The following is a 12,835-nucleotide window of genomic DNA, read 5'->3' on the forward strand; positions in this document are numbered from 1 at the left end:
GCATCTATAGCATGCATTATTACCGTGTTTCCCCGAAAATAAGACACGGTCTTATATGAATTTTTGTTCCCAAAAATGCATTAGAGCTTATTTTCAGGGGATTTTTTTCTATGTACAACATTCATGTACATTGATTGAAATACAGTCAGGTCATCTTCTGGTTGCTGCACAATGGCAGAAGGCAGGCTTTCAATTAAGTGGGGCTTTTTGGGGTGGGGCTTATATCATGAGCATCCTGAAAAATCATACTAGAGCTTATTTTCAGGTTAGGTCTTGTTTTCAGGGAAACAGGGTGTAGCATTCATCCTTTGTGAGGTAATATAAGACATGTATTATTCATGTTCTATGCTAATATGGTTGAGAGGCGGAGCTTTAAGAGATGTTAAAAGGCAGAGCCTGAGAGGAGAGTCAGAGAAGAGTCTGTGTTAGGATTCTGAGAGATGGATAGTTTGGGGTCTGAGGAGTGATTAGCAATGTGTGATATTTAATATAGAAGATTAATATTGATACTTGGTGAAACTGAAAGAATATGGTTATGAATTATCCTCGAAACCATCTATAATCAGTAAACCTGTTTTATTAATAAGTCAGTACTCAGTGGACCTTCGTCTTTGCTAAGTAAAATAAGTTGACAAAGAGATCAACTGGTGGCAGCGTGTGAAGAGAGATTTTGGTTTGCCTTCATGAGCTCTGTGTTTTGAGAGACAAGCAGGGGCTACGAGGGTGTACGTCACAATTGGTGTTCGGCGGTGGGATACAAAACAATCCATTAACGGCAGAGTTTAAATGTGAATTTTTTTTGAGTCATGCGTACCTTTTAGTTAGAGGTCTGTGGTGAAGAAGTGAATGACCTGCTAGAGCTTTTGTGGAAAAGCTCAGTGGTAGGGCTTCTGATCCCAGATCTGGGGGAACTAAAGATAGGGAATGACTCTGAAGGAAAAATTCCTTTTATTTACCTCAGAATTGGAGAGACCTTGTGGGTAGCTTAAAATCCAAGGCTCTGAGAGTTAAGGCAGCACTTTGTCACGTTCACGGGGGTTTCAACAGCAAAGTCTGATAAGCCAGTCTATCAGAAGTTCAGAGGATGCAGAGCCAATACCAAAATGCCAAAGCCAAACCACAAACCATAATCTGAGGTCAGGGTCCAAAGCCAAATCACACAATGTAGTCCAGAGTCAGAGTCCAAAGCCAACGGTCCAGAGAACAAGATTCAAGGTAGTCAGGAGCATGGATGAGAGCCAGAGATTTGACTTGTTGCTTCCACGAGCTTTCCAGCTGTCTGGGAGCTGATTATATAGCAAAACAGTCATTGAACTGCTGGAAGCCTTTCATCCTGTCAAAACTCAGGACTAGCTGACCTGATGTTTCCGCAGGCAGCATTCAAGCAATCCTCTGACTTTTGCGTCATAAGTCTTTGCCAAAGTCTAGCCCTTACCCTGGCTACTGGGGGAGGAGAGTCTGGTGGCGATTCAGCTGTCTGTGCTTCTAATTTCTCAGCATTTTCCTCAGCTGTAGTTAACCCCTCAGGTTCCATATCTTCGGCTGAACTCATGACACGCTTGTGGATAAAAGTGAAAGCCAGAGGTCAGAACAGATCTGAGGGGATAGAAAAACCCAAGCAGAGGCTGGATAAATAAAAATATGTTGCTGTCTGAGAGCAGAGATAGCTCAGACATAGAGAGGCACAGTAACTTAAGGTTGTTAGCTGGATAACAGCCAGAAAGAGCTGGAGGGAAGTTCAAGAACAATAGTTACTGGAATTCAAGCAGAAAGACAGGTCATTTTTAAAATCAGTACAGACACTCAAGACTAATTATCTCAGAAGTAAACATGCCCCCCAGAGGGGGAGATGTGAGGCAGAGAGTTTACCTCAAGAAATGAAGGGAAATGTGAACCCTTTAACTCCAATGGAACAGGAGGAAATTGATGAGGGTGCCTCAGAGGAACAAAAAGAATTAAGCTCCCAAGAGTTTGAAAAATGGAAATTACAACAAGAATTAAAATTGAAGGAATTAGAAATTAAGGAAAAAGTCAGAGCTGAAAAGAAAGCTAAGCAGCTACAGCTCAGGGAAATGGAAATTAGAGAAAAAGCTGAGCACGAGGCCAGACAAAAAGAAATGGAATTAAGACAAAAAGAAATGGAATTAGGACAAAGAGAAATGGAATTTCAAATACAGAGGAAACAATTAGAAATTTTGCTCAAAACAATAATAATAACAATAACAACAGCTCTGATGAGGGAAATCTCTCAAAGATCGATCTAAAGAAATTTTCCCAATATAGGAAAGAAGATTGCCCAGAATCTTTCCTCATTTCATTTGAGAGAGCATGTTGGGACTTTGATACTAGGGATGATGAAAGGATAATAATGCTAAGATCACAAATAAGTGGAGATTTAGCTGTGCTGCATTCTCAGATGCCTCTGGAGAAGGCTAGAGATTTTGAAGCATACAGAAAGATGGTATATGCTAGATCTGGCATAAATGCAGAACACCTGAGGAGAAAATTTCATTCCCTTACCAAAAACCCTGAAAAATCTTATTCCCAGATAGGGGCTAAAGTGCTTCAATGTTTGGACAAATGGATGGAATGTGAAAATGTCACTTCTCTAGAGCAGATGAAAAATGTGATTGGGTTGGAACAATTTTATTCTATTTCGCCTGGGGAATTGCGTTATTGAAAGACAAAAATCCTAAAAATCTATTAGAAGCAGGTGAAACAGCTGATTACATCAGTGTTATAACTGCGGAGAGTTCGGGCATATTCAGTCAATTTGTACTAAAAACAAGAATAAAAATGGAAAAGATGATAGTCAGACCAAAAAGGTTTACTGCTTGAAAACTGTGGAAGCCACTGAGGGACGTTGTAACAATGGTTCTGCCTCCATGGCAACTGATCTGCTACTAGCCAAGGTTGTTCATTGTTTTCTTGTAAAGACAGAATTGTAGTACAGAACCCTGGTAAGAAGATTCTTTTTAATGAGAAGTCTTATGTGGGAGTGGTTGATACCTGCTCCAACATAACCCTGTCTCATCCTGATGTGGTTCCTAGAGAACAAATACTTCCAAACCAAACTGTTACAATCAATGGAATAAGTTCTACTCCAGTAGCGTAGGGAGGAATGTAGCATTCACCCTTTGTTAGGTAATATAAGTCATGTATTATTCATGTTCTATGCTAATGTGGTTGAGAGGCGGAGCCTCAAGAGATGTTAAAAGGTGGAGCCTGAGAAGAGAGTCAGAGAGGAGTCTGTGTTAGGAATCTGAGAAAAGGATAGTTTAGGGTCTGAGGAGTGATTAGTCTGAGGAGTGATTAGTAACCTGTGATATTTAATATAGAAGATTAATATTGATGCTTGGTGAAACTGAAAGAATATGCTTATGAATTATCCTAGAAACCATTTGTATTCAATAAACCTGTTTTATTAATAAATCAGTACTGAATGGACCTTCGTCTTTGCTAAGTAAAATAAGTTGATAAAGAGATCAACTGATGGTAGTGTGTGAAAAGAGGTTTTGGTTTACCTTCGTGAGCTCTGTGTTTGGGGAGATAAGCAGTGGTTACGAGGGTGAACGTCACACAGGGTATGACGCTAATCATGATATACTATAAATAGCTACTCATAATTCTGTTAGAAAAATAACAATATTGCATAAACTCATACTAGGTATCGGTGGGAGGGGGCTTTTACAATCTATAGTGATAGTTCTTTGCCACTCACCTGTACGTTTGCTTTCCTTCCATTGTTTTGTTGTTGGTTCTCCCCTTCTTCTCTGACTTTCAACCATGCAGTAGACATGGAGGATGTCTTTGCTATTAAATGAAGATTCCATTACCCTTTTTTCCTTTCTGACTGTAACTACTTTTCTACTTAAAATTCTTCTAGACTGCTAGTCACTATGGAAAGGGATGTAATGATGAAATTTGTGTTATTCTTTCACTTTTTATTATACTCTGTTAATTATATAAAAGAATAATAATAATTCCTGAAGAAATTCAATAGGATTTACTCCAAGGTGAGCACAGGCTTGCTGTGCTAATCTCATTACATTATAGTACAGAACTAGATATTCTCTTTTGCTTGATGTGAAAACCAGTGTTCCTCATCTGTGAGAAACTATCAATAATATATCCATTTAAATTAGCATTTAATTTTGTTTCATTACAAGGAGAGAGAGCACCACTATTTGGCTAAAGCCCATAACAGCTATCTTTTGTTATACCTAGTTTATTGAGATTCTCTCTGAATCAAGTGCTGAGATACATGTATCATTGCCTTCTTATTGTAAATACATGCAGCACTGACAGCATTTCTGAATATTGTTCTGGCAGCATTTGTGGTTTCCACAAGGTCTTCTCCAGCCACGATTAATCTGCGATGAATCCTAATGAAAATCAAAAAATGATTTTTAAAAATGCCACCTTAAACCTCATTCAGATGGATTTTTTGAAAAAAAGCTCTGGGTAGGCTCACAATGAAGAAAGAAGAAGCAAAAGGGCACTCATGGTCAGTTCCCCTTCATTGAGTACCCCTTATATACAAATCATTAAAAAATTTCTAGAAGGGCTTAGTGTAGGCCTGATAGAGTAACTGTTGACCAAAGAGAAGAAAAGACAATATCAAGCAAAACCAAAAAGATGCATTAATTTATCAGACAGATTTCTAAAACAATATTGAAAACAAGTCTAGAAGTTGTAATATGTTTTCGTTTGGCTGGCTGTTAACAGATAGTCTTAAAATGGATCTAGGACAAAATGGCATTTGAAAGTTTTTAATCTGCTGTTAAAGGAAGTTGGCTTTTTAAAAATTCTTTTTAATCTTTAAATAACATTTTATCTATTTTATTATAAATCACATTGGCAGCCCTAGTGAGCAAAAAAGTGATAAATACAAATATAATTATTAGGTTCTAGCAAAACAATACATTTCACAGAGCTGCTCATTCAAGCTGATTTTCTTACTGATATTCCTAACACATTTGCCCTAGTTTTCACTGAACTGACAAATCTATGCTTAGGTTAGACAACTTTAGGCTGCATGTAAGGGTGTACAAAACTGAGTAAGGAAATAAACCAGTGGGAAAGAACTGCAAAAACCTATCATGTCAAAGAGAAGGCGACTGGAAACTTTTATGTCCAACATGTAGCCTCCTTTGGAAAGATTTTTTTCCCCTTACAGATGAATATTTGCTCTTGTGAGTTCCATCTATACCCACTTCTCAAAGTGGTGCTCTAGCAAATTCAACTATCTCTGCTCTTAAGAGACTAGTGCATTTCCTCCTTTCTTCTCTATAGCAATCTTTAATCACCATATGCATGCATTTACACTGAGGGAAATTCTATGGCTGAAATCCTGTTGCTTAGCATAGTAAGTCAAACTAGAATAGGCCTACTGAATCAGTAGAGATTTGGGGAATCAACTTTTCCATCAGTTTCACTTAAGGTGCAACTAGGGCAGGTCCATTTGAATCAATGGAACTTATGAAGGAGTAAACCCACCAAATCCCCACAAAGTCAATAGCCCTAGCGTAGCACAATTTACCATGCTAAGCAACTAGATTTCAGCTTATATATCAATTAGCTTTCAGGTGTGTAGGATCTAGGACATTTAGGATGTTATCAGTTCAAACCCAGCATATTCTATCATTCTCTTATGCTCAGATGACACAAATTCATCCACGCTATCATACTCAGCTTACTGGAATTCATCCATGCACTATCATTTTATGAATAATGTGGCAGTTATTTCCAAAATGTGTATGACAAAATGATCCAGTTTTTACCAGTGTTTTATTTATACACATACCCCCCAAAAGCACCACACTTGCTATATTACTGAAACCTCATAATATTAGACTACATTAATACACTGTGCCAAAACATTTTCCCAATAAAATTGTGAAACTACCTAGAATGATGACATTTTGTGATACTATATTTGTGATATTGTTATTTATAAGGAAAATAACTATTTATACTATACAATTTTAAGCTGCCCCAAATTATTAAATACTTTGGGTGCTAGGTATGTTTTTTGCAAATCTAAATACTGTATATTATAAACTAAAAAGCTGCCTTAATACTTAGCAGCACTTTCCATTCTTTTCATTCTTCCCCCACATCCCCATGCAAGATTTTGGAGGCACAGATAGGAAAATTTCCATTTTAGTAAATAACACACTATTAATATACAATGCTTAGTGTTATTCCTGCAAGAATATATATATGGAAAAATATATATGTGGTATATACTGTATATGGAAGATACAAACCTGAATGCGTTCAGATTCCTTTATCTCAGAAGTAGCTGCTCTCCTTCCATTACACCTATCAGTTTGGTTAATGTTGAAAATGGAGATTTCCTGGGAACATCGGCAGCTGTTTCTAGTCTCCTGACCACATTTCACTCGAAAAATACTTTCTCTGTTTAGGCAGTTCTTGAATTCTGAGCAACAGCAGTTATGCACTCTCTGGCAACACGGGTATTCAGAATAAGCAAAATGTTTAGGTACTTGAAAGCCATCCTTAGAAGATGATGCCATATAAGTGCCTGATGGACCAATCTCTTGTGTAGTACCTGGCCCTACATGGAATGTGACATTTTTTCTATTGCTTGTTTTCAGTGTTTTATTTTTCTCTACATCATCTTTTTTCAGATTCTTTGTAGAAATTCCATTCTCAAAGAAGGATGCTACCTTAATGAAATGATTATTTGAAGCTTCTTGGCTACCTATGTTGTGCGAAGAACAGAAGTGGAAACCATGTTGGCAGCTAGCACAGCAGGCTTCCTCTGTGTTACAGAATCTTATAGGGGAATTTACTCTGTTTGATTCAGTTATACCAGCTGCGCAGACAGTATCTGAATTTGCCCTGGTTTTCTTCCTGACTGACTCTGAAATATATTCTTTGCCACACTGGGGTATAGTTCCACATGAGCAGACTGAAAGCTTCTTTGGGAATAAACCTCCACAAGTTACTTGGTTAGACCCATAATCCATGTTTTCCACACCTGTATTGTAAATTCTTTCCTTCTGTTGCTGGATCATCTTTGTACAACAAGGAGTATGAGAAATGCTACATTTTCCATCAGAGTAAGATGCTGCAGGGCTCCAAATGTGTTTTTCAGTTTGTGCACAGGGTATACATGAATGCCCCTGTTCTTTACAAAAAAGATAAAATGGTGCAGGGCTCCTTTGACCAATTTGTAAACAGGGTGAAGAACATCTTTTATATGAATGAGACAATTGAGCAGAAAGTGGAACTGAAGTATTCCTTGAGCTTGAGAGAAGTGTGGCACCAGAACTCCATTCATCAGCTGGCTTATTTGGAGTGGAAATGTCATTTCTCTTTATATTTGAATTATTTGGAATGGGAAAGACATCGTCTTTACAGTTTTTCTGTGTATTCTGTCCTCCAGCCCTCCCTAAACAATAGTTCACTATGTTCTTCATCTTCAAATTATTTTTCCTTCTTATTGGAGAAAGGTATTGGAACCTCTCAAAACTACGTATAGGATTTAGCATGCAGTGGGAGGAAACTCTTGGAGTTACCTTACTAACTTCTGTTCTTTTGGGAGGTTTTCTGTGCACTCTTAGAAGCTTCCCAGAATCTCTCTCTGCAGAATACAGGTCAACCATCAAATCAAGCAATGGGCTACAACAACATTTAGTAGCCTGTGCTAGAGGCAAATAATATAGGTCATTTATTTCTACTGCGTTATGAGTATTTTTGTTTTTAGTTTTTGGCCAATGAAATTTAGAGATAGGGGATTTGCTTCTGAATTGTTGGTCGTTTTTGTTTCTGTTTAATATAATAGATTTCTTAGGCTTGGAGGCCTTTGGTGGTCCTTTCTGAACTTGAGAACTCCTATAAGCTGATGTGATCCTGTAATGGGGTAATGATCTGACACAGAAGGTGGAATTCTGACTTGCATATGTATCTTTAAAGAATGGAAAGCGCTGAGAAGGAGCCCAAGGCTTCAGTGTAGATAGCGCTTGATCAGATTGAATGCTAGAATAACTACATTCGGATGATCCTGTATAAACTATTGTGAGGTGGCTACCTTCAGATGATTCTGTGTGTTCTGCTGAAGGATGGCCAATATCCTCAGCTAAGATTTTTGAATGTCCTATCTGCTTTGTGGAAGCTGGAATTTGTTTTGGCTTTTCTGTGTCTATGCACACAGAACCTGGAATAAGAGATATGTACAGCTTCGTTACTAGCTGGCTTTCTTCAGAATCTTTGAATTTAAAAGCTAAAGTAGGTCTCTGTGAATCTTCTATTGAACTAGCTGGATCTACACAAGAGGCTTTGAGTGTCAGAGAAATAACAAGTTCTTCTGAGGCAGTATGCAAAGAATTTTTATCAGAGGTCTGAGAACTGTCCGTTTTACACGAATCCTCTGAAGAGTAATCCAAACTGTCCTTTACCAGTTGTCTTTCAATATTGTGACATACCGTAGGTTTCTTGACTTGTATTTTATTAATCTCACAAACTCGTGCTGATGGTTTGAAACAGTCACCAACAATATTTTCCTCAGCTTCTGCTTCTCTACAAGGAAAGAAAGCTTTGTTGTGTTTACTCGCTGATAAACAATCATCTGGTGTTCGCTTCTGATTTGGCTCATCAAATGCATAAGTTTCATCTGCTTTGTGAAAGGTTTGTCCTTTTGCTGAATTCTCAGTAGCAAATGTAGGAAGGATTTTAAAATTTAAATACAAGCCATCTTTATAAGACCCATCATACTTGGATGAGTAAGTTTTAAGTGGATTATTACTTGTATTGTCATCCTCAAAGGTTAAATGCAATATAGAGTCTGGTGACAATTTCACTTGAAACTCTCTAGCATTCTCTAATCTTTGCGCTTGCAGCAGAGGGCAATGTTTGCAACAGTTTGCTAAGTTAGTAATGCTGGAAATCAGTACTGTTTTACTCAACTTGTTTTTTCCTTTCTTTTTTCTAAGCAAACTGCACGGACTGTTTTGATGAAAATGTAGATCACTTTCACTATGAGAGTCAACCAAATCTAGGAAAATGGGAAAAAAACTTTCATAAATTCAAGAATCTTATTTCCCAGGATATAGACTACTCATGTTTCCGTTTATAAGATGCCCCGATGTATAAGATTACCCCCACTTTTCTAACCCCAAATTAGAAAATTTGCTTGCTGCTTTTCCCGCCACTTCATAAGCCCCATGGGGCTTAGCAAAAGGAGGGGGAAAGCAGTGAGCAATAGCAGGGAAAGAAGCGAGCAAAGTGATCCTGCAGCCCTTTGATCCCTGCTTTCCCCCTCCTTTTGCTAAGCTCTGTGGGGCTGAGCAAGTGGAGGGCAAAAACAGTGATAAAAGCGCAGCAGGATTGCTTTGATCCATTCCCAGCTCCACTTGTTTGTGTTCTCTCCTCAGCTTACTTCCAGGTATAAGACAAACCTCAATTTTTAGTCTACAGATTTTAGACAAAAGTATTGTATTATACATGGAAAAATACAGTCACATCTAAGATTATTATTGTTTTTGTTTTACATAAATGGTCGCTAATAGAACCTAGGTATAAACGAATCCTTGCAGAATATATTGTAATTTAGCATCAATTTAGCATCAAAGAGAAGAGAAGAGCTCTAACAGCATAGAAAGCATGTCCTAATGAGTACAACTTGCAGGCTCTTCGACTTGATTGTAGCGAAGTCCAACAGGCTGCCAGGAGATGTTCCAAGGATTATTGGCTTCAGCTCTGCTCTCAGATAGATATAGCAGAGGACACAGGTAACATCAAGGGAATGTATGACAGTATCAAGCAGGCTTTAGATCCAATACAGAAGAACTCTGCTCCCTTGAAGTCTGCTACAGGCGTGATCATCCAGGACCAAGCATAGCAGATGGAATGCTGGGTGCAGCACTATTCTGAGCTATATTCCAGAGAGAATGTAGTAACCGAAGAGGCACTAAATAACATTGAGTGCCTGCCTGTCTTGGAAGAGTTGGACAGCGAACCAACTTTAGCAGAAATAAAAGTGGCCTTGCATTCCCTCGCCTCCAGCAAGGCACCTGGGAAGGATAACATCCCTGCTGAAGTGCTGTAAAGAGATCATCACCACTGAACTGTATGAAATCTTTTGTCTTTGCTACCTTTGTTGACATGCGCAATGTTTTCTTCCCAACAGTCAGAATAAAAATCACATTCACTTTCGGTGTCAGACTCTGCTGAGTTCTTGTTGGACATATCAATATCATCTAAAAAAAACCAAATGCAATGCAGTTATGAGAAATCAACCTTTATTTTACAGTTCACCTACTGGCCTATCTTCCTATATAAAAAAGAATCATATCTTACTAATGTGCAGATTGAAAATTATTATATTTAAGAGACTGTGGTCACAAATACATTTTCACCAGTGAATTTCTACATGTAAATGATTTTTTATGAGTGCAAGTGGGTTTAACCTCTTTTCCCCTTTTAAAAGAACTCCAGGAGACAGTTCTTGTTTAAGCTCAACAACATATGTTGTGATAACATATCTACTGTTAGTTCAACTGGCTCTTACTCAAGAGAACAGAGGGAGCACAATAAGGTAAGAGGATTGTGACAAGAATGGCATGGAAAATATAGGTTTCAAGGAGTGACATGCCTTCTTTCTGTAGGAGTGTCATAAAGTAGGATGGCCATTGGCCTCGATTTCTATAGGCACTCCTTTTAAAATCTCTTCCTCCTATTGATCCAGAGACTAGAGAGATTCCAAGAACCAAGGTATAATGAAACAGGTAATCTCTTAGGTTGCCTATATTCTGAAATAATTTCAAAGACTACTTTTTTCATCATGTCTTAATTTTGATGACCTTCCCCTATAACCAGCATTCAATAAAAGAAGTGAGTGAAGCAGAGGCAGATTGTGACTTGGGGAGTACATAACACTCTGTTTCTTTATTTTGTCATGCACACAGTATAGGGACAAGGCCTTCCAGAACATGAGGACTTCAGTGGGGGAATAGCTCAGCAGTGGAAAGCATCTCTTGAATTTCTGATGCAGGCAACAGATGAGCTTGGTGCTCTAATCTGTGCTTTGGGCAGTTAATTGTAATTGTAATTATAAATGATTTAAATACATGTTGGTGAATTTAATAGTTGATTTGAATAGGTGAATGAAATGTGTCCAATTTATTTATTTCATTTCACTTAATTTGTTTGCAACGCATTTAAAAATGAATTAAAAATAAAATATTGTATATAATTAACATTATTTAATGTGCCACCTTTATAATCACCATTAAAATGCCACATCTTATAAAAATTAAATATATAACAGTATTTAAAAACCCCAGCATTAAAATATTTTTAATCTCTAAATTCATTAATCTGGTTTTTCTTAAAAATCACTGAACACTCAAAAACTTGCCTGAAAAGAAAGGTATTTTCCTGACAAAGGAAAAACAATTTAGTTTCTCCAAGCAGTGCATTCCAAAGATGGAGAGCAACCAGAGAGAACGCCTCTACTATTAATACTAATCATTTCTGAGTGAGCAGTGGTGGGTATTTATGCCTTAAGACTCAGTACAGTAAAGTTATTTTAATTAAATAAAAATATTAAAGAAAAAGTGGGTACAGTTTTCATAGTAATATTTATTGAACTGCGGAAAAATATCAGGTTATATTGAGCACTGTGATTAATTGGTTTAATTTAAATCCCAGCTTTCTCCTTGTATGGAGACCCAGAATAACACATGATCATTCTGCTGTGATAAGTAATAAACTATAATTTTATCTGAAATATAGCAAATACATCTAATACGACATACCTGTATATATTAGCTTAAATCAGCATATGTAATTTTAAAGCAACAAATGCCACCCCTTTTCATGGTAAATGTCCATGCTTTTGTTGACGTTTGGTCTCCATTTGGGAGACACTTGTCCCTCTTTTGGCGATGCAGCCACCGCCACTCTCAAGTGTGTACATGTGCCTGTGTGTTCTGTGTCCTCAACTTAGACCAAACCCTAATACTGTAAGTCTTTTGAGGTAAGCAGAGTTATTTAAGGCGTGGTTTTAGTACTTCTGCTCCCACAGGGAATTTCCATGGCGGAACAGGAATTCGAACCCAGGCCCCCCGGAGCGTCTTCATCTGTCACTCTATCCACCACACACACCACACGGGGAATCCTAAAAGGACTGGGGCATCATGTGGGGAGAGAGGACACCAGGACATGGAGGGATCTGGCAGGAAGAAGAAAAAGGTGGAATTTTTCTTCCCTGGAGACCCTTGCCTCCCGGAGACCTTTCCTTCCTGCCCTTTTCCACTCCAGCTCAGCCCTAGAAAAAGGCTGACAGGCAACCCGCTCGGAGAGGAGACGGACAACTGAGGTTCACACCCCGCCTCCACTCCGGTGGGAGCCTTTTCTTCCCTCACCTGCAGGCTGCCACCCGCGGCGGTTCTCCTGCCGCCTCCCTCAGCATTCAAAACAAGCCTCAGGGTGGCGGCCGTGACGTCAGAAACCCTCATAAGACCCCTGAATGACGTCACTGTAGCCCTGTGGCAGGCCACTTTGTGGCCCTGGGGAACCACCAAGACATCCTCCCCACAGCCTGCAGCCAGCCGGTCCACGCGGCACCACTAGGGGGAAATTGCGCCTATTCCCCCCCCCCCGCTCCTTTCCTGGATCACATCCAACTCCATTGAGAGGCAGCGGTTTAGAACGGTGTCCCCTTCCACTGAGCCACCTTATCAAACAACCACCCCTGGTCATCTTATCCCAGCTACAGCACTATGCTTGGGTGCCTCTGCATACGGCGCCCACCCCCACCCCCACCCCCCGGGACGCAGGGAATTCCTGCTGGGAGAGGAAA

General features: G+C 38.9%; 1 long non-coding RNA gene across 1 annotated transcript; it reads right to left on the reverse strand.

Annotated features, from left to right (window-relative positions):
* Positions 1 to 204: 204 nt before the first annotated feature.
* On the reverse strand, positions 205 to 12,769 carry LOC110073347 (uncharacterized). The gene is made up of 3 exons (XR_013545069.1): positions 11,790 to 12,769; positions 6,273 to 10,229; positions 205 to 4,385 (listed from the first exon to the last, which is right to left on the reverse strand). It is a non-coding gene; the product is annotated as an uncharacterized LOC110073347 (long non-coding RNA).
* Between the last annotated feature and the right edge of the window lie 66 nt (positions 12,770 to 12,835).

This window comes from Pogona vitticeps, chromosome 4 (assembly GCF_051106095.1).
Source record: "Pogona vitticeps strain Pit_001003342236 chromosome 4, PviZW2.1, whole genome shotgun sequence".
NCBI lineage: Eukaryota > Metazoa > Chordata > Lepidosauria > Squamata > Agamidae > Pogona > Pogona vitticeps.